Source organism: Pholcus phalangioides, unplaced genomic scaffold, assembly GCF_987345545.1.
Source record: "Pholcus phalangioides strain wild (caught in Gottingen) unplaced genomic scaffold, Ppha-v1.0 ptg000017l_1, whole genome shotgun sequence".
NCBI lineage: Eukaryota > Metazoa > Arthropoda > Arachnida > Araneae > Pholcidae > Pholcus > Pholcus phalangioides.
Genome location: NW_028301610.1, coordinates 61189486 through 61211941, shown reverse-complemented (window position 1 = coordinate 61211941; position 22456 = coordinate 61189486). Strand labels below are relative to the sequence as shown.

Genomic DNA, 22456 nt, shown 5'->3' with positions numbered 1-22456 from the left:
GAAATTGGTTTTGATCAAGCCTCAGTAGCGCAGTTGGCAGCGCGTCAGTCTCATAATCTCTGAACAGAGTAATCTGAAGGTCCTGAGTTCGATCCTCAGCTGGGGCACAGTTTCTAACTTTTCTTATATATTTCTGAAATCAATGTGTTTTTTCAAGTGTTTGTGTCGCCTAATGGTCAACACGAGGTGTTTTCTATATACAACGAATTCATACATAATCACGCAACATGCTGAAATATATTTCTAGCATCTTCCTAAGGGCCATTGACGCAGCGCGTCATTATCTTCATCTATCAATACAGATTAATCTGAAAGTCCTGAGTTGAGTTCTCGAGTCTGCGGTTCTCTCAATATTTTCTTCTTTTCTATACATTTCTGAAATGAATGTGTCCTTTCAAAAGTGTTTCATTCGTATCATTAACACGACGAGTTTCGTGTACAGTGAATGCATACGCGAACACACATGAGGAAATTGGTTTTAATCAAGCCTCAGTAGCGCAGTTGGCAGCGCGTCAGTCTCATAATCTCTGAACAGAGTAATCTAAAGGTCCTGAGTTCGATCCTCAGCTGGGGCACAGTTTCTAACTTTTCTTATATATTTCTGAAATCAATGTGTTTTTTCAAGTGTTAGTGTCGCCTAATGGTCAACACGAGGTGTTTTCTATATACAACGAATGCATACATAATCACGCAACATGCTGAAATATATTTCCATGCATCTTCCTAAGGGCCATTGACGCAGCGCGTCATTATCTTCATCTATCAATACAGATTAATATGAAAGTCCTGAGTTCAGTTCTCGTATCTGCGGCTCTCTCTCAATTTTCTTCTTTTCTATACATTTCTGAAATGAATGTGTCCTTTCAAAAGTGTTTCATTGGTATCATTAACACGAGGAGTTTCGTGTACAGTGAATGCATACGCGAACACACATGAGGAAATTGGTTTCGATCAAGCCTCAGTAGCGCAGTTGGCAGCGCGTCAGTCTCATAATCTCTGAACAGAGTAATCTGAAGGTCCTGAGTTCGATCCTCAGCTGGGGCACAGTTTCTAACTTTTCTTATATATTTCTGAAATCAATGTGTTTTTTCAAGTGTTTGTGTCGCCTAATGGTCAACACGAGGTGTTTTCTATATACAACGAATTCATACATAATCACGCAACATGCTGACATATATTTCTAGCATCTTCCTAAGGGCTATTGACACAGCGCGTCATTATCTTCATCTATCAATACAGATTAATCTGAAAGTCCTGAGTTCAGTTCTCGAGTCTGCGGTTCTCTCAATATTTTCTTCTTTTCTATACATTTCTGAAATGAATGTGTCCTTTCAAAAGTGTTTCATTCGTATCATAAACACGACGAGTTTCGTGTACAGTGAATGCATACGCGAACACACATGAGGAAATTGGTTTTAATCAATCCTCAGTAGCGCAGTTGGCAGCGCGTCAGTCTCATAATCTCTGAACAGAGTAATCTGAAGGTCCTGAGTTCGATCCTCAGCTGGGGCACAGTTTCAAACTTTTCTTATATATTTCTGAAATCAATGTGTTTTTTCAAGTGTTTGTGTCGCCTAATGGTCAACACGAGGTGTTTTCTATATACAACGAATGCATACATAATCACGCAACATGCTGAAATATATTTCCATGCATCTTCCTAAGGGCCATTGACGCAGCGCGTCATTATCTTCATCTATCAATACAGATTAATCTGAAAGTCCTGAGTTCAGTTCTGGTATCTGCGGCTCTCTCTCAATTTTCTACTTTTCTATACATTTCTGAAATGAATGTGTCCTTTCAAAAGTGTTTCATTGGTATCATTAACACGAGGAGTTTCGTGTACAGTGAATGCATACGCGAACACACATGAGGAAATTGGTTTCGATCAAGCCTCAGTAGCGCAGTTGGCAGCGCGTCAGTCTCATAATCTCTGAACAGAGTAATCTGAAGGTCCTGAGTTCGATCCTCAGCTGGGGCACAGTTTCTAAATTTTCTTATATATTTCTGAAATCAATGTGTTTTTTCAAGTGTTTGTGTCGCGTAATGGTCAACACGAGGTGTTTTCTATATACAACGAATGCATACATAATCACGCAACATGCTGAAATATATTTCTACGCATCTTCCTAAGGGCCATTGACACAGCGCGTCATTATCTTCATCTATCAATACAGATTAATCTGAAAGTCCTGAGTTCAGTTCTCGAGTCTGCGGCTCTCTCTCAATTTTCTTCTTTTCTATACATTTCTGAAATGAATGTGTCCTTTCAAAAGTGTTTCATTCGTATCATTAACACGACGAGTTTCGTGTATAGTGAATGCATACGCGAACAAACATGAGGAAATTGGTTTCGATCAAGCCTCAGTAGCGCAGTTGGCAGCGCGTCAGTCTCATAATCTCTGAACAGAGTAATCTGAAGGTCCTGAGTTCGATCCTCAGCTGGGGCACAGTTTCTAACTTTTCTTATATATTTCCGAAATCAATGTGTTTTTTCAAGTGTTTGTGTCGCGTAATGGTCAACACGAGGTGTTTTCTATATACAACGAATGCATACATAATCACGCAACATGCTGAAATATATTTCCATGCATCTTCCTAAGGGCCATTGACGCAGCGCGTCATTATCTTCATCTATCAATACAGATTAATCTGAAAGTCCTGAGTTCAGTTCTCGAGTCTGCGGCTCTCTCTCAATTTTCTTCTTTTCTACACATTTCTGAAATGAATGTGTCCTTTCAAATGTGTTTCATTGGTATCATTAACACGAGGAGTTTCGTGTACAGTGAATGCATACGCGAACAGACATGAGGAAATTGTTTTTGATCAAGCCTCAGTAGCGCAGTTGGCAGCGCGTCAGTCTCATAATCTCTGAACAGAGTAATCTGAAGGTCCTCAGTTCGATCCTCAGCTGGGGCACAGTTTCTAACTTTTCTTATATATTTCTGAAATCAATGTGTTTTTTCAAGTGTTTGTGTCGCCTAATGGTCAACACGAGGTGTTTTCTATATACAACGAATTCATACATAATCACGCAACATGCTGAAATATATTTCTAGCATCTTCCTAAGGGCCATTGACACAGCGCGTCATTATCTTCATCTATCAATACAGATTAATCTGAAAGTCCCGAGTTCAGTTCTCGAGTCTGCGGCTCTCTCTCAATTTTCTTCTTTTCTATACATTTCTGAAATGAATGTGTCCTTTCAAATGTGTTTCATTGGTATCATTAACACGAGGAGTTTCGTGTACAGTGAATGCATACGCGAACAGACATGAGGAAATTGGTTTCGATCAAGCCTCAGTAGCGCAGTTGGCAGCGCGTCAGTCTCATAATCTCTGAACAGAGTAATCTGAAGGTCCTGAGTTCGATCCTCAGCTGGGGCACAGTTTCTAACTTTTCTTATATATTTCTGAAATCAATGTGTTTTTTCAAGTGTTTGTGTCGCCTAATGGTCAACACGAGGTGTTTTCTATATACAACGAATTCATACATAATCACGCAACATGCTGAAATATATTTCTAGCATCTTCCTAAGGGCCATTGACAAAGCGCGTCATTATCTTCATCTATCAATACAGATTAATCTAAAAGTCCTGAGTTCAGTTCTTGTATCTGCGGCTCTCTCTCAATTTTCTTCTTTTCTATACATTTCTGAAATGAATGTGTCCTTTCCAAAGTGTTTCATTCTTATCATAAACACGAGGAGTTTCGTGTACAGTGAATGCATACGTGAACACACATGGGGAAATTGGTTCCGATCAAGCCTCAGTAGCGCAGTTGGCAGCGCGTCAGTCTCATAATCTCTGAACAGAGTAATCTGAAGGTCCTGAGTTCGATCCTCAGCTGGGGCACAGTTTCTAACTTTTCTTATATATTTCTGAAATCAATGTGTTTTTTCAAGTGTTTGTGTCGCCTAATGGTCAACACGAGGTGTTTTCTATATACAACGAATTCATACATAATCACGCAACATGCTGAAATATATTTCTAGCATCTTCCTAAGGGCTATTGACACAGCGCGTCATTATCTTCATCTATCAATACAGATTAATCTGAAAGTCCTGAGTTCAGTTCTCGAGTCTGCGGTTCTCTCAATATTTTCTTCTTTTCTATACATTTCTGAAATGAATGTGTCCTTTCAAAAGTGTTTCATTCGTATCATAAACACGACGAGTTTCGTGTACAGTGAATGCATACGCGAACACACATGAGGAAATTGGTTTTAATCAATCCTCAGTAGCGCAGTTGGCAGCGCGTCAGTCTCATAATCTCTGAACAGAGTAATCTGAAGGTCCTGAGTTCGATCCTCAGCTGGGGCACAGTTTCAAACTTTTCTTATATATTTCTGAAATCAATGTGTTTTTTCAAGTGTTTGTGTCGCCTAATGGTCAACACGAGGTGTTTTCTATATACAACGAATGCATACATAATCACTCAACATGCTGAAATATATTTCCATGCATCTTCCTAAGGGCCATTGACGCAGCGCGTCATTATCTTCATCTATCAATACAGATTAATCTGAAAGTCCTGAGTTCAGTTCTGGTATCTGCGGCTCTCTCTCAATTTTCTACTTTTCTATACATTTCTGAAATGAATGTGTCCTTTCAAAAGTGTTTCATTGGTATCATTAACACGAGGAGTTTCGTGTACAGTGAATGCATACGCGAACACACATGAGGAAATTGGTTTCGATCAAGCCTCAGTAGCGCAGTTGGCAGCGCGTCAGTCTCATAATCTCTGAACAGAGTAATCTGAAGGTCCTGAGTTCGATCCTCAGCTGGGGCACAGTTTCTAACTTTTCTTATATATTTCTGAAATCAATGTGTTTTTTCAAGTGTTTGTGTCGCGTAATGGTCAACACGAGGTGTTTTCTATATACAACGAATGCATACATAATCACGCAACATGCTGAAATATATTTCTACGCATCTTCCTAAGGGCCATTGACACAGCGCGTCATTATCTTCATCTATCAATACAGATTAATCTGAAAGTCCTGAGTTCAGTTCTCGAGTCTGCGGCTCTCTCTCAATTTTCTTCTTTTCTATACATTTCTGAAATGAATGTGTCCTTTCAAAAGTGTTTCATTCGTATCATTAACACGACGAGTTTCGTGTATAGTGAATGCATACGCGAACACACATGAGGAAATTGGTTTCGATCAAGCCTCAGTAGCGCAGTTGGCAGCGCGTCAGTCTCATAATCTCTGAACAGAGTAATCTGAAGGTCCTGAGTTCGATCCTCAGCTGGGGCACAGTTTCTAACTTTTCTTATATATTTCTGAAATCAATGTGTTTTTTCAAGTGTTTGTGTCGCGTAATGGTCAACACGAGGTGTTTTCTATATACAACGAATGCATACATAATCACGCAACATGCTGAAATATATTTCTACGCATCTTCCTAAGGGCCATTGACACAGCGCGTCATTATCTTCATCTATCAATACAGATTAATCTGAAAGTCCTGAGTTCAGTTCTCGAGTCTGCGGCTCTCTCTCAATTTTCTTCTTTTCTATACATTTCTGAAATGAATGTGTCCTTTCAAAAGTGTTTCATTCGTATCATTAACACGACGAGTTTCGTGTATAGTGAATGCATACGCGAACAAACATGAGGAAATTGGTTTCGATCAAGCCTCAGTAGCGCAGTTGGCAGCGCGTCAGTCTCATAATCTCTGAACAGAGTAATCTGAAGGTCCTGAGTTCGATCCTCAGCTGGGGCACAGTTTCTAACTTTTCTTATATATTTCCGAAATCAATGTGTTTTTTCAAGTGTTTGTGTCGCGTAATGGTCAACACGAGGTGTTTTCTATATACAACGAATGCATACATAATCACGCAACATGCTGAAATATATTTCCATGCATCTTCCTAAGGGCCATTGACGCAGCGCGTCATTATCTTCATCTATCAATACAGATTAATCTGAAAGTCCTGAGTTCAGTTCTCGAGTCTGCGGCTCTCTCTCAATTTTCTTCTTTTCTATACATTTCTGAAATGAATGTGTCCTTTCAAATGTGTTTCATTGGTATCATTAACACGAGGAGTTTCGTGTACAGTGAATGCATACGCGAACAGACATGAGGAAATTGGTTTTGATCAAGCCTCGGTAGCGCAGTTGGCAGCGCGTCAGTCTCATAATCTCTGAACAGAGTAATCTGAAGGTCCTCAGTTCGATCCTCAGCTGGGGCACAGTTTCTAACTTTTCTTATATATTTCTGAAATCAATGTGTTTTTTCAAGTGTTTGTGTCGCCTAATGGTCAACACGAGGTGTTTTCTATATACAACGAATTCATACATAATCACGCAACATGCTGAAATATATTTCTAGCATCTTCCTAAGGGCCATTGACACAGCGCGTCATTATCTTCATCTATCAATACAGATTAATCTGAAAGTCCCGAGTTCAGTTCTCGAGTCTGCGGCTCTCTCTCAATTTTCTTCTTTTCTATACATTTCTGAAATGAATGTGTCCTTTCAAATGTGTTTCATTGGTATCATTAACACGAGGAGTTTCGTGTACAGTGAATGCATACGTGAACACACATGGGGAAATTGGTTCCGATCAAGCCTCAGTAGCGCTGTTGACAACGCGTCAGTCTCATAATCTCTGAACAGAGTAATGTGAAGGTCCTGAGTTCGATCCTCAGCTGGGGCACAGTTTCTAACTTTTCTTATATATTTCTGAAATCAATGTGTTTTTTCAAGTGTTTGTGTCGCCTAATGGTCAACACGAGGTGTTTTCTATATACAACGAATTCATACATAATCACGCAACATGCTGAAATATATTTCTAGCATCTTCCTAAGGGCTATTGACACAGCGCGTCATTATCTTCATCTATCAATACAGATTAATCTGAAAGTCCTGAGTTCAGTTCTCGAGTCTGCGGTTCTCTCAATATTTTCTTCTTTTCTATACATTTCTGAAATGAATGTGTCCTTTCAAATGTGTTTCATTGGTATCATTAACACGAGTAGTTTCGTGTACAGTGAATGCATACGCGAACAGACATGAGGAAATTGGTTTTGATCAAGCCTCAGTAGCGCAGTTGGCAGCGCGTCAGTCTCATAATCTCTGAACAGAGTAATCTGAAGGTCCTGAGTTCGATCCTCAGCTGGGGCACAGTTTCTAACTTTTCTTATATATTTCTGAAATCAATGTGTTTTTTCAAGTGTTTGTGTCGCCTAATGGTCAACACGAGGTGTTTTCTATATACAACGAATTCATACATAATCACGCAACATGCTGAAATATATTTCTAGCATCTTCCTAAGGGCCATTGACGCAGCGCGTCATTATCTTCATCTATCAATACAGATTAATCTGAAAGTCCTGAGTTGAGTTCTCGAGTCTGCGGTTCTCTCAATATTTTCTTCTTTTGTATACATTTCTGAAATGAATGTGTCCTTTCAAAAGTGTTTCATTCGTATCATTAACACGACGAGTTTCGTGTACAGTGAATGCATACGCGAACACACATGAGGAAATTGGTTTTAATCAATCCTCAGTAGCGCAGTTGGCAGCGCGTCAGTCTCATAATCTCTGAACAGAGTAATCTGAAGGTCCTGAGTTCGATCCTCAGCTGGGGCACAGTTTCAAACTTTTCTTATATATTTCTGAAATCAATGTGTTTTTTCAAGTGTTTGTGTCGCCTAATGGTCAACACGAGGTGTTTTCTATATACAACGAATGCATACATAATCACGCAACATGCTGAAATATATTTCCATGCATCTTCCTAAGGGCCATTGACGCAGCGCGTCATTATCTTCATCTATCAATACAGATTAATCTGAAAGTCCTGAGTTCAGTTCTGGTATCTGCGGCTCTCTCTCAATTTTCTACTTTTCTATACATTTCTGAAATGAATGTGTCCTTTCAAAAGTGTTTCATTGGTATCATTAACACGAGGAGTTTCGTGTACAGTGAATGCATACGCGAACACACATGAGGAAATTGGTTTCGATCAAGCCTCAGTAGCGCAGTTGGCAGCGCGTCAGTCTCATAATCTCTGAACAGAGTAATCTGAAGGTCCTGAGTTCGATCCTCAGCTGGGGCACAGTTTCTAACTTTTCTTATATATTTCTGAAATCAATGTGTTTTTTCAAGTGTTTGTGTCGCGTAATGGTCAACACGAGGTGTTTTCTATATACAACGAATGCATACATAATCACGCAACATGCTGAAATATATTTCTACGCATCTTCCTAAGGGCCATTGACACAGCGCGTCATTATCTTCATCTATCAATACAGATTAATCTGAAAGTCCCGAGTTCAGTTCTCGAGTCTGCGGCTCTCTCTCAATTTTCTTCTTTTCTATACATTTCTGAAATGAATGTGTCCTTTCAAATGTGTTTCATTGGTATCATTAACACGAGGAGTTTCGTGTACAGTGAATGCATACGCGAACAAACATGAGGAAATTGGTTTCGATCAAGCCTCGGTAGCGCAGTTGGCAGCGCGTCAGTCTCATAATCTCTGAACAGAGTAATCTGAAGGTCCTGAGTTCGATCCTCAGCTGGGGCACAGTTTCTAACTTTTCTTATATATTTCCGAAATCAATGTGTTTTTTCAAGTGTTAGTGTCGCGTAATGGTCAACACGAGGTGTTTTCTATATACAACGAATGCATACATAATCACGCAACATGCTGAAATATATTTCCATGCATCTTCCTAAGGGCCATTGACGCAGCGCGTCATTATCTTCATCTATCAATACAGATTAATCTGAAAGTCCTGAGTTCAGTTCTCGAGTCTGCGGCTCTCTCTCAATTTTCTTCTTTTCTATACATTTCTGAAATGAATGTGTCCTTTCAAATGTGTTTCATTGGTATCATTAACACGAGGAGTTTCGTGTACAGTGAATGCATACGCGAACAGACATGAGGAAATTGGTTTTGATCAAGCCTCAGTAGCGCAGTTGGCAGCGCGTCAGTCTCATAATCTCTGAACAGAGTAATCTGAAGGTCCTCAGCTGGGGCACAGTTTCTAACTTTTCTTATATATTTCTGAAATCAATGTGTTTTTTCAAGTGTTTGTGTCGCCTAATGGTCAACACGAGGTGTTTTCTATATACAACGAATTCATACATAATCACGCAACATGCTGAAATATATTTCTAGCATCTTCCTAAGGGCCATTGACACAGCGCGTCATTATCTTCATCTATCAATACAGATTAATCTGAAAGTCCCGAGTTCAGTTCTCGAGTCTGCGGCTCTCTCTCAATTTTCTTCTTTTCTATACATTTCTGAAATGAATGTGTCCTTTCAAATGTGTTTCATTGGTATCATTAACACGAGGAGTTTCGTGTACAGTGAATGCATACGCGAACAGACATGAGGAAATTGGTTTCGATCAAGCCTCAGTAGCGCAGTTGGCAGCGCGTCAGTCTCATAATCTCTGAACAGAGTAATCTGAAGGTCCTGAGTTCGATCCTCAGCTGGGGCACAGTTTCTAACTTTTCTTATATATTTCTGAAATCAATGTGTTTTTTCAAGTGTTTGTGTCGCCTAATGGTCAACACGAGGTGTTTTCTATATACAACGAATTCATACATAATCACGCAACATGCTGAAATATATTTCTAGCATCTTCCTAAGGGCCATTGACAAAGCGCGTCATTATCTTCATCTATCAATACAGATTAATCTAAAAGTCCTGAGTTCAGTTCTTGTATCTGCGGCTCTCTCTCAATTTTCTTCTTTTCTATACATTTCTGAAATGAATGTGTTCTTTCCAAAGTGTTTCATTCTTATCATAAACACGAGGAGTTTCGTGTACAGTGAATGCATACGTGAACACACATGGGGAAATTGGTTCCGATCAAGCCTCAGTAGCGCTGTTGACAACGCGTCAGTCTCATAATCTCTGAACAGAGTAATCTGAAGGTCCTGAGTTCGATCCTCAGCTGGGGCACAGTTTCTAACTTTTCTTATATATTTCTGAAATCAATGTGTTTTTTCAAGTGTTTGTGTCGCCTAATGGTCAACACGAGGTGTTTTCTATATACAACGAATTCATACATAATCACGCAACATGCTGAAATATATTTCTAGCATCTTCCTAAGGGCTATTGACACAGCGCGTCATTATCTTCATCTATCAATACAGATTAATCTGAAAGTCCTGAGTTCAGTTCTCGAGTCTGCGGTTCTCTCAATATTTTCTTCTTTTCTATACATTTCTGAAATGAATGTGTCCTTTCAAAAGTGTTTCATTCGTATCATAAACACGACGAGTTTCGTGTACAGTGAATGCATACGCGAACACACATGAGGAAATTGGTTTTAATCAATCCTCAGTATCGCAGTTGGCAGCGCGTCAGTCTCATAATCTCTGAACAGAGTAATCTGAAGGTCCTGAGTTCGATCCTCAGCTGGGGCACAGTTTCTAACTTTTCTTATATATTTCTGAAATCAATGTGTTTTTTCAAGTGTTTGTGTCGCGTAATGGTCAACACGAGGTGTTTTCTATATACAACGAATGCATACATAATCACGCAACATGCTGAAATATATTTCTACGCATCTTCCTAAGGGCCATTGACACAGCGCGTCATTATCTTCATCTATCAATACAGATTAATCTGAAAGTCCTGAGTTCAGTTCTTGTATCTGCGGCTCTCTCTCAATTTTCTACTTTTCTATACATTTCTGAAATGAATGTGTCCTTTCAAAAGTGTTTCATTGGTATCATTAACACGAGGAGTTTCGTGTACAGTGAATGCATACGCGAACACACATGAGGAAATTGGTTTCGATCAAGCCTCAGTAGCGCAGTTGGCAGCGCGTCTGTCTCATAATCTCTGAACAGAGTAATCTGAAGGTCCTGAGTTCGATCCTCAGCTGGGGCACAGTTTCTAACTTTTCTTATATATTTCTGAAATCAATGTGTTTTTTCAAGTGTTTGTGTCGCGTAATGGTCAACACGAGGTGTTTTCTATATACAACGAATGCATACATAATCACGCAACATGCTGAAATATATTTCTACGCATCTTCCTAAGGGCCATTGACACAGCGCGTCATTATCTTCATCTATCAATACAGATTAATCTGAAAGTCCTGAGTTCAGTTCTCGAGTCTGCGGCTCTCTCTCAATTTTCTTCTTTTCTATACATTTCTGAAATGAATGTGTCCTTTCAAAAGTGTTTCATTCGTATCATTAACACGACGAGTTTCGTGTATAGTGAATGCATACGCGAACAAACATGAGGAAATTGGTTTCGATCAAGCCTCAGTAGCGCAGTTGGCAGCGCGTCAGTCTCATAATCTCTGAACAGAGTAATCTGAAGGTCCTCAGTTCGATCCTCAGCTGGGGCACAGTTTCTAACTTTTCTTATATATTTCTGAAATCAATGTGTTTTTTCAAGTGTTTGTGTCGCCTAATAGTCAACACGAGGTGTTTTCTATATACAACGAATTCATACATAATCACGCAACATGCTGAAATATATTTCTAGCATCTTCCTAAGGGCCATTGACACAGCGCGTCATTATCTTCATCTATCAATACAGATTAATCTGAAAGTCCCGAGTTCAGTTCTCGAGTCTGCGGCTCTCTCTCAATTTTCTTCTTTTCTATACATTTCTGAAATGAATGTGTCCTTTCAAATGTGTTTCATTGGTATCATTAACACGAGGAGTTTCGTGTACAGTGAATGCATACGCGAACAGACATGAGGAAATTGGTTTCGAACAAGCCTCAGTAGCGCAGTTGGCAGCGCGTCAGTGTCATAATCTCTGAACAGAGTAATCTGAAGGTCCTGAGTTCGATCCTCAGCTGGGGCACAGTTTCTAACTTTTCTTATATATTTCTGAAATCAATGTGTTTTTTCAAGTGTTTGTGTCGCCTAATGGTCAACACGAGGTGTTTTCTATATACAACGAATTCATACATAATCACGCAACATGCTGAAATATATTTCTAGCATCTTCCTAAGGGCCATTGACAAAGCGCGTCATTATCTTCATCTATCAATACAGATTAATCTAAAAGTCCTGAGTTCAGTTCTTGTATCTGCGGCTCTCTCTCAATTTTCTTCTTTTCTATACATTTCTGAAATGAATGTGTCCTTTCCAAAGTGTTTCATTCTTATCATAAACACGAGGAGTTTCGTGTACAGTGAATGCATACGTGAACACACATGGGGAAATTGGTTCCGATCAAGCCTCAGTAGCGCTGTTGACAACGCGTCAGTCTCATAATCTCTGAACAGAGTAATATGAAGGTCCTGAGTTCGATCCTCAGCTGGGGCACAGTTTCTAACTTTTCTTATATATTTCTGAAATCAATGTGTTTTTTCAAGTGTTTGTGTCGCCTAATGGTCAACACGAGGTGTTTTCTATATACAACGAATTCATACATAATCACGCAACATGCTGAAATATATTTCTAGCATCTTCCTAAGGGCCATTGACACAGCGTGTCATTATCTTCATCTATCAATACAGATTAATCTGAAAGTCCTGAGTTCAGTTCTCGAGTCTGCGGTTCTCTCAATATTTTCTTCTTTTCTATACATTTCTGAAATGAATGTGTCCTTTCAAAAGTGTTTCATTCGTATCATAAACACGACGAGTTTCGTGTACAGTGAATGCATACGCGAACACACATGAGGAAATTGGTTTTAATCAATCCTCAGTAGCGCAGTTGGCAGCGCGTCAGTCTCATAATCTCTGAACAGAGTAATCTGAAGGTCCTGAGTTCGATCCTTAGCTGGGGCACAGTTTCTAACTTTTCTTATATATTTCTGAAATCAATGTGTTTTTTCAAGTGTTAGTGTCACCTAATGGTCAACACGAGGTGTTTTCTATATACAACGAATGCATACATAATCACGCAACATGCTGAAATATATTTCCATGCATCTTTCTAAGGGCCATTGACGCAGCGCGTCATTATCTTCATCTATCAATACAGATTAATCTGAAAGTCCTGAGTTCAGTTCTCGAGTCTGCGGCTCTCTCTCAATTTTCATCTTTTCTATACATTTCTGAAATGAATGTGTCCATTCAAATGTGTTTCATTGGTATCATTAACACGAGGAGTTTCGTGTACAGTGAATGCATACGCGAACAGACATGAGGAAATTGGTTTTGATCAAGCCTCAGTAGCGCAGTTGGCAGCGCGTCAGTCTCATAATCTCTGAACAGAGTAATCTGAAGGTCCTGAGTTCGATCCTCAGCTGGGGCACAGTTTCTAACTTTTCTTATATATTTCTGAAATCAATGTGTTTTTTCAAGTGTTTGTGTCGCCTAATGGTCAACACGAGGTGTTTTCTATATACAACGAATTCATACATAATCACGCAACATGCTGAAATATATTTCTAGCATCTTCCTAAGGGCCATTGACACAGCGCGTCATTATCTTCATCTATCAATACAGATTAATCTGAAAGTCCCGAGTTCAGTTCTCGAGTCTGCGGCTCTCTCTCAATTTTCTTCTTTTCTATACATTTCTGAAATGAATGTGTCCTTTCAAATGTGTTTCATTGGTATCATTAACACGAGGAGTTTCGTGTACAGTGAATGCATACGCGAACAGACATGAGGTAATTGGTTTCGATCAAGCCTCAGTAGCGCAGTTGGCAGCGCGTCAGTCTCATAATCTCTGAACAGAGTAATCTGAAGGTCCTGAGTGCGATCCTCAGCTGGGGCACAGTTTCTAACTTTTCTTATATATTTCTGAAATCAATGTGTTTTTTCAAGTGTTTGTGTCGCCTAATGGTCAACACGAGGTGTTTTCTATATACAACGAATTCATACATAATCACGCAACATGCTGAAATATATTTCTAGCATCTTCCTAAGGGCCATTGACAAAGCGCGTCATTATCTTCATCTATCAATACAGATTAATCTGAAAGTCCTGAGTTCAGTTCTTGTATCTGCGGCTCTCTCTCAATTTTCTTCTTTTCTATACATTTCTGAAATGAATGTGTCCTTTCCAAAGTGTTTCATTCTTATCATAAACACGAGGAGTTTCGTGTACAGTGAATGCATACGTGAACACACATGGGGAAATTGGTTCCGATCAAGCCTCAGTAGCGCTGTTGACAACGCGTCAGTCTCATAATCTCTGATCAGAGTAATATGAAGGTCCTGAGTTCGATCCTCAGCTGGGGCACAGTTTCTTACTTTTCTTATATATTTCTGAAATCAATGTGTTTTTTCAAGTGTTTGTGTCGCCTAATGGTCAACACGAGGTGTTTTCTATATACAACGAATGCATACATAATCACGCAACATGCTGAAATATATTTCTACGCATCTTCCTAAGGGCCATTGACACAGCGCGTCATTATCTTCATCTATCAATACAGATTAATCTGAAAGTCCTGAGTTCAGTTCTTGTATCTGCGGCTCTCTCTCAATTTTCTTCTTTTCTATACATTTCTGAAATGAATGTGTCCTTTCAAAAGTGTTTCATTGGCATCATTAACACGAGGAGTTTCGTGTACAGTGAATGCATACGCGAACACACATGAGGAAATTGGTTTCGATCAAGCCTCACTAGCGCAGTTGGCAGCGCGTCAGTCTCATAATCTCTGAACAGAGTAATCTGAAGGTCCTGAGTTCGATCCTCAGCTGGGGCACAGTTTCTAACTTTTCTTATATATTTCTGAAATCAATGTGTTTTTTCAAGTGTTTGTGTCGCGTAATGGTCAACACGAGGTGTTTTCTATATACAACGAATGCATACATAATCACGCAACATGCTGAAATATATTTCTACGCATCTTCCTAAGGGCCATTGACACAGCGCGTCATTATCTTCATCTATCAATACAGATTAATCTGAAAGTCCTGAGTTCAGTTCTCGAGTCTGCGGCTCTCTCTCAATTTTCTTCTATTCTATACATTTCTGAAATGAATGTGTCCTTTCAAAAGTGTTTCATTCGTATCATTAACACGACGAGTTTCGTGTACAGTGAATGCATACGCGAACACACATGAGGAAATTGGTGTCAATCAAGCCTCAATAGCGCAGTTGGCAGCGCGTCAGTCTCATTATCTCTGAACAGAGTAATCTGAAGGTCCTGAGTTCGATCCTCAGCTGGGGCACAGTTTCTAACTTTTATTATATATTTCTGAAATCAATGTGTTTTTTCAAGTGTTTGTGTCGCGTAATGGTCAACACGAGGTGTTTTCTATATACAACGAATGCATACATAATCACGCAACACGCTGAAATATATTTCTACGCATCTTTCTAAGGGCCATTCACACAGCGCGTCATTATCTTCATCTATCAATACAGATTAATCTGAAAGTCCTGAGTTCAGTTCTCGAGTCTGCGGCACTCTCTCAATTTTCTTCTTTTCTATACATTTCTGAAATGAATGTGTCCTTTCAAAAGTGTTTCATTCGTATCATTAACACGACGAGTTTCGTGTACAGTGAATGCATACGCGAACACACATGAGGAAATTGGTTTTAATCAAGCCTCAGTAGCGCAGTTGGCAGCGCGTCAGTCTCATAATCTCTGAACAGAGTAATATGAAGGTCCTGAGTTCGATCCTCAGCTGGGGCACAGTTTCTTACTTTTCTTATATATTTCTGAAATCAATGTGTTTTTTCAAGTGTTTGTGTCGCCTAATGGTCAACACGAGGTGTTTTCTATATACAACGAATGCATACATAATCACGCAACATGCTGAAATATATTTCTACGCATCTTCCTAAGGGCCATTGACACAGCGCGTCATTATCTTCATCTATCAATACAGATTAATCTGAAAGTCCTGAGTTCAGTTCTCGAGTCTGCGGCACTCTCTCAATTTTCTTCTTTTCTATACATTTCTGAAATGAATGTGTCCTTTCAAAAGTGTTTCATTGGTATCATTAACACGACGAGTTTCGTGTACAGTGAATGCATACGTGAACACACATGAGGAAATTGGTTTTAATCAAGCCTCAGTAGCGCAGTTGGCAGCGCGTCAGTCTCATAATCTCTGAACAGAGTAATCTGAAGGTCCTGAGTTCCATCCTCAGCTGGGGCACAGTTTCTAACTTTTCTTATATATTTCTGAAATCAATGTGTTTTTTCAAGTGTTTGTGTCGCGTAATGGTCAACACGAGGTGTTTTCTATATACAACGAATGCATACATAATCACGCAAAATGCTGAAATATATTTCTACGCATCTTCCTAAGGGCCATTGACACAGCGCGTCATTATCTTCATCTATCAATACAGATTAATCTGAAAGTCCTGAGTTCAGTTCTCGAGTCTGCGGCTCTCTCTCACTTTTCTTCTTTTCTATACATTTCTGAAATGAATGTGTCCTTTCAAAAGTGTTTCATTGGTATCATTAACACGAGGAGTTTCGTGTACAGTGAATGCATACGCGAACACACATGAGGAAATTGGTTTCGATCAAGCCTCAGTAGCGCAGTTGGCAGCGCGTCAGTCTCATAATCTCTGAACAGAGTAATCTGAAGGTCCTGAGTTCCATCCTCTGCTGGGGCACAGTTTCTAACTTTTCTTATATATTTCTGAAATCAATGTGTTTTTTCAAGTGTTTGTGTCGCCTAATGGTCAACACGAGGTGTTTTCTATATACAACGAATGCATACATAATCACGCAAAATGCTGAAATATATTTCTACGCATCTTCCTAAGGGCCATTGACACAGCGCGTCGTTATCTTCATCTATCAATACAGATTAATCTGAATGTCCTGAGTTCAGTTCTCGAGTCTGCGGCTCTCTCTCAATTTTCTTCTTTTCTATACATTTCTGAAATGAATGTGTCCTTTCAAAAGTGTTTCATTCGTATCATTAACACGACGAGTATCGTGTACAGTGAATGCATACGCGAACACACATGAGGAAATTGGCTTTAATCAAGCCTCAGTAGCGCAGTTGGCAGCGCGTCAGTCTCATAATCTCTGAACAGAGTAATCTGAAGTTCCTGAGTTCGATCCTCAGCTGGGGCACAGTTTCTAACTTTTCTTATATATTTCTGAAATCAATGTGTTTTTTGAAGTGTTTGTGTCGCCTAATGGTCAACACGAGGTGTTTTCTATATACAATGAATGCATACATAATCACGCAACATGCTGAAATATATTTCTACGCATCTTCCTAAGGGCCATTGACACAGCGCGTCATTATCTTCATCTATCAATACAGATTAATCTGAAAGTCCTGAGTTCAGTTCTCGAGTCTGCGGCTCTCTCTCACTTTTCTTCTTTTCTATACATTTCTGAAATGAATGTGTCCTTTCAAAAGTGTTTCATTGGTATCATTAACACGAGGAGTTTCGTGTACAGTGAATGCATACGCGAACACACATGAGGAAATTGGTTTCGATCAAGCCTCAGTAGCGCAGTTGGCAGCGCGTCAGTCTCATAATCTCTGAACAGAGTAATCTGAAGTTCCTGAGTTCGATCCTCAGCTGGGGCACAGTTTCTTACTTTTCTTATATATTTCTGAAATCAATGTGTTTTTTGAAGTGTTTGTGTCGCCTAATGGTCAACACGAGGTGTTTTCTATATACAATGAATGCATACATAATCACGCAACATGCTGAAATATATTTCTACGCATCTTCCTAAGGGCCATTGACACAGCGCGTCATTATCTTCATCTATCAATACAGATTAATCTGAAAGTCCTGAGTTCAGTTCTTGTATCTGCGGCTCTCTCTCAATTTTCTACTTTTCTATACATTTCTGAAATGAATGTGTCCTTTCAAAAGTGTTTCATTGGTATCATAAACACGACGAGTTTCGTGTACAGTGAATGCATACGCGAACACACATGAGGAAATTGGTTTTAATCAATCCTCAGTATCGCAGTTGGCAGCGCGTCAGTCTCATAATCTCTGAACAGAGTAATCTGAAGGTCCTGAGTTCGATCCTCAGCTGGGGCACAGTTTCTAACTTTTCTTATATATTTCTGAAATCAATGTGTTTTTTCAAGTGTTTGTGTCGCGTAATGGTCAACACGAGGTGTTTTCTATATACAACGAATGCATACATAATCACGCAACATGCTGAAATATATTTCTACGCATCTTCCTAAGGGCCATTGACACAGCGCGTCATTATCTTCATCTATCAATACAGATTAATCTGAAAGTCCTGAGTTCAGTTCTTGTATCTGCGGCTCTCTCTCAATTTTCTACTTTTCTATACATTTCTGAAATGAATGTGTCCTTTCAAAAGTGTTTCATTCGTATCATAAACACGACGAGTTTCGTGTACAGTGAATGCATACGCGAACACACATGAGGAAATTGGTTTTAATCAATCCTCAGTATCGCAGTTGGCAGCGCGTCAGTCTCATAATCTCTGAACAGAGTAATCTGAAGGTCCTGAGTTCGATCCTCAGCTGGGGCACAGTTTCAAACTTTTCTTATATATTTCTGAAATCAATGTGTTTTTTCAAGTGTTTGTGTCGCCTAATGGTCAACACGAGGTGTTTTCTATATACAACGAATGCATACATAATCACGCAACATGCTGAAATATATTTCCATGCATCTTCCTAAGGGCCATTGACGCAGCGCGTCATTATCTTCATCTATCAATACAGATTAATCTGAAAGTCCTGAGTTCAGTTCTTGTATCTGCGGCTCTCTCTCAATTTTCTACTTTTCTATACATTTCTGAAATGAATGTGTCCTTTCAAAAGTGTTTCATTGGTATCATTAACACGAGGAGTTTCGTGTACAGTGAATGCATACGCGAACACACATGAGGAAATTGGTTTCGATCAAGCCTCAGTAGCGCAGTTGGCAGCGCGTCTGTCTCATAATCTCTGAACAGAGTAATCTGAAGGTCCTGAGTTCGATCCTCAGCTGGGGCACAGTTTCTAACTTTTCTTATATATTTCTGAAATCAATGTGTTTTTTCAAGTGTTTGTGTCGCGTAATGGTCAACACGAGGTGTTTTCTATATACAACGAATGCATACATAATCACGCAACATGCTGAAATATATTTCTACGCATCTTCCTAAGGGCCATTGACACAGCGCGTCATTATCTTCATCTATCAATACAGATTAATCTGAAAGTCCTGAGTTCAGTTCTCGAGTCTGCGGCTCTCTCTCAATTTGCTTCTTTTCTATACATTTCTGAAATGAATGTGTCCTTTCAAAAGTGTTTCATTCGTATCATTAACACGACGAGTTTCGTGTATAGTGAATGCATACGCGAACAAACATGAGGAAATTGGTTTCGATCAAGCCTCAGTAGCGCAGTTGGCAGCGCGTCAGTCTCATAATCTCTGAACAGAGTAATCTGAAGGTCCTCAGTTCGATCCTCAGCTGGGGCACAGTTTCTAACTTTTCTTATATATTTCTGAAATCAATGTGTTTTTTCAAGTGTTTGTGTCGCCTAATGGTCAACACGAGGTGTTTTCTATATACAACGAATTCATACATAATCACGCAACATGCTGAAATATATTTCTAGCATCTTCCTAAGGGCCATTGACACAGCGCGTCATTATCTTCATCTATCAATACAGATTAATCTGAAAGTCCCGAGTTCAGTTCTCGAGTCTGCGGCTCTCTCTCAATTTTCTTCTTTTCTATACATTTCTGAAATGAATGTGTCCTTTCAAATGTGTTTCATTGGTATCATTAACACGAGGAGTTTCGTGTACAGTGAATGCATACGCGAACAGACATGAGGAAATTGGTTTCGAACAAGCCTCAGTAGCGCAGTTGGCAGCGCGTCAGTGTCATAATCTCTGAACAGAGTAATCTGAAGGTCCTGAGTTCGATCCTCAGCTGGGGCACAGTTTCTAACTTTTCTTATATATTTCTGAAATCAATGTGTTTTTTCAAGTGTTTGTGTCGCCTAATGGTCAACACGAGGTGTTTTCTATATACAACGAATTCATACATAATCACGCAACATGCTGAAATATATTTCTAGCATCTTCCTAAGGGCCATTGACAAAGCGCGTCATTATCTTCATCTATCAATACAGATTAATCTAAAAGTCCTGAGTTCAGTTCTTGTATCTGCGGCTCTCTCTCAATTTTCTTCTTTTCTATACATTTCTGAAATGAATGTGTCCTTTCCAAAGTGTTTCATTCTTATCATAAACACGAGGAGTTTCGTGTACAGTGAATGCATACGTGAACACACATGGGGAAATTGGTTCCGATCAAGCCTCAGTAGCGCTGTTGACAACGCGTCAGTCTCATAATCTCTGAACAGAGTAATATGAAGGTCCTGAGTTCGATCCTCAGCTGGGGCACAGTTTCTAACTTTTCTTATATATTTCTGAAATCAATGTGTTTTTTCAAGTGTTTGTGTCGCCTAATGGTCAACACGAGGTGTTTTCTATATACAACGAATTCATACATAATCACGCAACATGCTGAAATATATTTCTAGCATCTTCCTAAGGGCCATTGACACAGCGTGTCATTATCTTCATCTATCAATACAGATTAATCTGAAAGTCCTGAGTTCAGTTCTCGAGTCTGCGGTTCTCTCAATATTTTCTTCTTTTCTATACATTTCTGAAATGAATGTGTCCTTTCAAAAGTGTTTCATTCGTATCATAAACACGACGAGTTTCGTGTACAGTGAATGCATACGCGAACACACATGAGGAAATTGGTTTTAATCAATCCTCAGTAGCGCAGTTGGCAGCGCGTCAGTCTCATAATCTCTGAACAGAGTAATCTGAAGGTCCTGAGTTCGATCCTTAGCTGGGGCACAGTTTCTAACTTTTCTTATATATTTCTGAAATCAATGTGTTTTTTCAAGTGTTAGTGTCACCTAATGGTCAACACGAGGTGTTTTCTATATACAACGAATGCATACATAATCACGCAACATGCTGAAATATATTTCCATGCATCTTTCTAAGGGCCATTGACGCAGCGCGTCATTATCTTCATCTATCAATACAGATTAATCTGAAAGTCCTGAGTTCAGTTCTCGAGTCTGCGGCTCTCTCTCAATTTTCATCTTTTCTATACATTTCTGAAATGAATGTGTCCATTCAAATGTGTTTCATTGGTATCATTAACACGAGGAGTTTCGTGTACAGTGAATGCATACGCGAACAGACATGAGGAAATTGGTTTTGATCAAGCCTCAGTAGCGCAGTTGGCAGCGCGTCAGTCTCATAATCTCTGAACAGAGTAATCTGAAGGTCCTGAGTTCGATCCTCAGCTGGGGCACAGTTTCTAACTTTTCTTATATATTTCTGAAATCAATGTGTTTTTTCAAGTGTTTGTGTCGCCTAATGGTCAACACGAGGTGTTTTCTATATACAACGAATTCATACATAATCACGCAACATGCTGAAATATATTTCTAGCATCTTCCTAAGGGCCATTGACACAGCGCGTCATTATCTTCATCTATCAATACAGATTAATCTGAAAGTCCCGAGTTCAGTTCTCGAGTCTGCGGCTCTCTCTCAATTTTCTTCTTTTCTATACATTTCTGAAATGAATGTGTCCTTTCAAATGTGTTTCATTGGTATCATTAACACGAGGAGTTTCGTGTACAGTGAATGCATACGCGAACAGACATGAGGTAATTGGTTTCGATCAAGCCTCAGTAGCGCAGTTGGCAGCGCGTCAGTCTCATAATCTCTGAACAGAGTAATCTGAAGGTCCTGAGTGCGATCCTCAGCTGGGGCACAGTTTCTAACTTTTCTTATATATTTCTGAAATCAATGTGTTTTTTCAAGTGTTTGTGTCGCCTAATGGTCAACACGAGGTGTTTTCTATATACAACGAATTCATACATAATCACGCAACATGCTGAAATATATTTCTAGCATCTTCCTAAGGGCCATTGACAAAGCGCGTCATTATCTTCATCTATCAATACAGATTAATCTGAAAGTCCTGAGTTCAGTTCTTGTATCTGCGGCTCTCTCTCAATTTTCTTCTTTTCTATACATTTCTGAAATGAATGTGTCCTTTCCAAAGTGTTTCATTCTTATCATAAACACGAGGAGTTTCGTGTACAGTGAATGCATACGTGAACACACATGGGGAAATTGGTTCCGATCAAGCCTCAGTAGCGCTGTTGACAACGCGTCAGTCTCATAATCTCTGATCAGAGTAATATGAAGGTCCTGAGTTCGATCCTCAGCTGGGGCACAGTTTCTTACTTTTCTTATATATTTCTGAAATCAATGTGTTTTTTCAAGTGTTTGTGTCGCCTAATGGTCAACACGAGGTGTTTTCTATATACAACGAATGCATACATAATCACGCAACATGCTGAAATATATTTCTACGCATCTTCCTAAGGGCCATTGACACAGCGCGTCATTATCTTCATCTATCAATACAGATTAATCTGAAAGTCCTGAGTTCAGTTCTTGTATCTGCGGCTCTCTCTCAATTTTCTTCTTTTCTATACATTTCTGAAATGAATGTGTCCTTTCAAAAGTGTTTCATTGGCATCATTAACACGAGGAGTTTCGTGTACAGTGA

General features: G+C 39.4%; 25 non-coding genes across 25 annotated transcripts; all 25 read left to right on the top strand.

The window, feature by feature from the left end:
- Positions 1-18: 18 nt before the first annotated feature.
- Positions 19-107, top strand: TRNAM-CAU (transfer RNA methionine (anticodon CAU)). Its single transcript is given in 2 exon segments — positions 19-55; positions 72-107. It is a non-coding gene; the product is annotated as a tRNA-Met (tRNA).
- A 379-nt stretch (positions 108-486) lies between these two features.
- TRNAM-CAU (transfer RNA methionine (anticodon CAU)) lies at positions 487-575 on the top strand. The gene is given in 2 exon segments: positions 487-523; positions 540-575. It is a non-coding gene; the product is annotated as a tRNA-Met (tRNA).
- A 380-nt stretch (positions 576-955) lies between these two features.
- Positions 956-1044, top strand: TRNAM-CAU (transfer RNA methionine (anticodon CAU)). The gene is given in 2 exon segments: positions 956-992; positions 1009-1044. It is a non-coding gene; the product is annotated as a tRNA-Met (tRNA).
- Positions 1045-1892: 848 nt separating this feature from the next.
- TRNAM-CAU (transfer RNA methionine (anticodon CAU)) lies at positions 1893-1981 on the top strand. The gene is given in 2 exon segments: positions 1893-1929; positions 1946-1981. It is a non-coding gene; the product is annotated as a tRNA-Met (tRNA).
- Positions 1982-2361: 380 nt separating this feature from the next.
- On the top strand, positions 2362-2450 carry TRNAM-CAU (transfer RNA methionine (anticodon CAU)). Its single transcript is given in 2 exon segments — positions 2362-2398; positions 2415-2450. It is a non-coding gene; the product is annotated as a tRNA-Met (tRNA).
- Positions 2451-3298: 848 nt separating this feature from the next.
- On the top strand, positions 3299-3387 carry TRNAM-CAU (transfer RNA methionine (anticodon CAU)). Its single transcript is given in 2 exon segments — positions 3299-3335; positions 3352-3387. It is a non-coding gene; the product is annotated as a tRNA-Met (tRNA).
- A 379-nt stretch (positions 3388-3766) lies between these two features.
- On the top strand, positions 3767-3855 carry TRNAM-CAU (transfer RNA methionine (anticodon CAU)). Its single transcript is given in 2 exon segments — positions 3767-3803; positions 3820-3855. It is a non-coding gene; the product is annotated as a tRNA-Met (tRNA).
- A 379-nt stretch (positions 3856-4234) lies between these two features.
- TRNAM-CAU (transfer RNA methionine (anticodon CAU)) lies at positions 4235-4323 on the top strand. The gene is given in 2 exon segments: positions 4235-4271; positions 4288-4323. It is a non-coding gene; the product is annotated as a tRNA-Met (tRNA).
- Positions 4324-4703: 380 nt separating this feature from the next.
- Positions 4704-4792, top strand: TRNAM-CAU (transfer RNA methionine (anticodon CAU)). Its single transcript is given in 2 exon segments — positions 4704-4740; positions 4757-4792. It is a non-coding gene; the product is annotated as a tRNA-Met (tRNA).
- A 380-nt stretch (positions 4793-5172) lies between these two features.
- TRNAM-CAU (transfer RNA methionine (anticodon CAU)) lies at positions 5173-5261 on the top strand. Its single transcript is given in 2 exon segments — positions 5173-5209; positions 5226-5261. It is a non-coding gene; the product is annotated as a tRNA-Met (tRNA).
- Positions 5262-5641: 380 nt separating this feature from the next.
- On the top strand, positions 5642-5730 carry TRNAM-CAU (transfer RNA methionine (anticodon CAU)). Its single transcript is given in 2 exon segments — positions 5642-5678; positions 5695-5730. It is a non-coding gene; the product is annotated as a tRNA-Met (tRNA).
- Positions 5731-7046: 1316 nt separating this feature from the next.
- Positions 7047-7135, top strand: TRNAM-CAU (transfer RNA methionine (anticodon CAU)). The gene is given in 2 exon segments: positions 7047-7083; positions 7100-7135. It is a non-coding gene; the product is annotated as a tRNA-Met (tRNA).
- A 379-nt stretch (positions 7136-7514) lies between these two features.
- On the top strand, positions 7515-7603 carry TRNAM-CAU (transfer RNA methionine (anticodon CAU)). The gene is given in 2 exon segments: positions 7515-7551; positions 7568-7603. It is a non-coding gene; the product is annotated as a tRNA-Met (tRNA).
- Positions 7604-7983: 380 nt separating this feature from the next.
- TRNAM-CAU (transfer RNA methionine (anticodon CAU)) lies at positions 7984-8072 on the top strand. Its single transcript is given in 2 exon segments — positions 7984-8020; positions 8037-8072. It is a non-coding gene; the product is annotated as a tRNA-Met (tRNA).
- A 380-nt stretch (positions 8073-8452) lies between these two features.
- On the top strand, positions 8453-8541 carry TRNAM-CAU (transfer RNA methionine (anticodon CAU)). The gene is given in 2 exon segments: positions 8453-8489; positions 8506-8541. It is a non-coding gene; the product is annotated as a tRNA-Met (tRNA).
- Positions 8542-9377: 836 nt separating this feature from the next.
- TRNAM-CAU (transfer RNA methionine (anticodon CAU)) lies at positions 9378-9466 on the top strand. Its single transcript is given in 2 exon segments — positions 9378-9414; positions 9431-9466. It is a non-coding gene; the product is annotated as a tRNA-Met (tRNA).
- Positions 9467-10782: 1316 nt separating this feature from the next.
- Positions 10783-10871, top strand: TRNAM-CAU (transfer RNA methionine (anticodon CAU)). The gene is given in 2 exon segments: positions 10783-10819; positions 10836-10871. It is a non-coding gene; the product is annotated as a tRNA-Met (tRNA).
- Positions 10872-11719: 848 nt separating this feature from the next.
- On the top strand, positions 11720-11808 carry TRNAM-CAU (transfer RNA methionine (anticodon CAU)). Its single transcript is given in 2 exon segments — positions 11720-11756; positions 11773-11808. It is a non-coding gene; the product is annotated as a tRNA-Met (tRNA).
- A 1316-nt stretch (positions 11809-13124) lies between these two features.
- TRNAM-CAU (transfer RNA methionine (anticodon CAU)) lies at positions 13125-13213 on the top strand. The gene is given in 2 exon segments: positions 13125-13161; positions 13178-13213. It is a non-coding gene; the product is annotated as a tRNA-Met (tRNA).
- Positions 13214-15936: 2723 nt separating this feature from the next.
- Positions 15937-16025, top strand: TRNAM-CAU (transfer RNA methionine (anticodon CAU)). The gene is given in 2 exon segments: positions 15937-15973; positions 15990-16025. It is a non-coding gene; the product is annotated as a tRNA-Met (tRNA).
- Positions 16026-16874: 849 nt separating this feature from the next.
- On the top strand, positions 16875-16963 carry TRNAM-CAU (transfer RNA methionine (anticodon CAU)). Its single transcript is given in 2 exon segments — positions 16875-16911; positions 16928-16963. It is a non-coding gene; the product is annotated as a tRNA-Met (tRNA).
- Positions 16964-17343: 380 nt separating this feature from the next.
- Positions 17344-17432, top strand: TRNAM-CAU (transfer RNA methionine (anticodon CAU)). The gene is given in 2 exon segments: positions 17344-17380; positions 17397-17432. It is a non-coding gene; the product is annotated as a tRNA-Met (tRNA).
- A 1318-nt stretch (positions 17433-18750) lies between these two features.
- Positions 18751-18839, top strand: TRNAM-CAU (transfer RNA methionine (anticodon CAU)). Its single transcript is given in 2 exon segments — positions 18751-18787; positions 18804-18839. It is a non-coding gene; the product is annotated as a tRNA-Met (tRNA).
- Positions 18840-19687: 848 nt separating this feature from the next.
- TRNAM-CAU (transfer RNA methionine (anticodon CAU)) lies at positions 19688-19776 on the top strand. Its single transcript is given in 2 exon segments — positions 19688-19724; positions 19741-19776. It is a non-coding gene; the product is annotated as a tRNA-Met (tRNA).
- Positions 19777-21092: 1316 nt separating this feature from the next.
- On the top strand, positions 21093-21181 carry TRNAM-CAU (transfer RNA methionine (anticodon CAU)). Its single transcript is given in 2 exon segments — positions 21093-21129; positions 21146-21181. It is a non-coding gene; the product is annotated as a tRNA-Met (tRNA).
- Positions 21182-22456: the final 1275 nt, after the last annotated feature.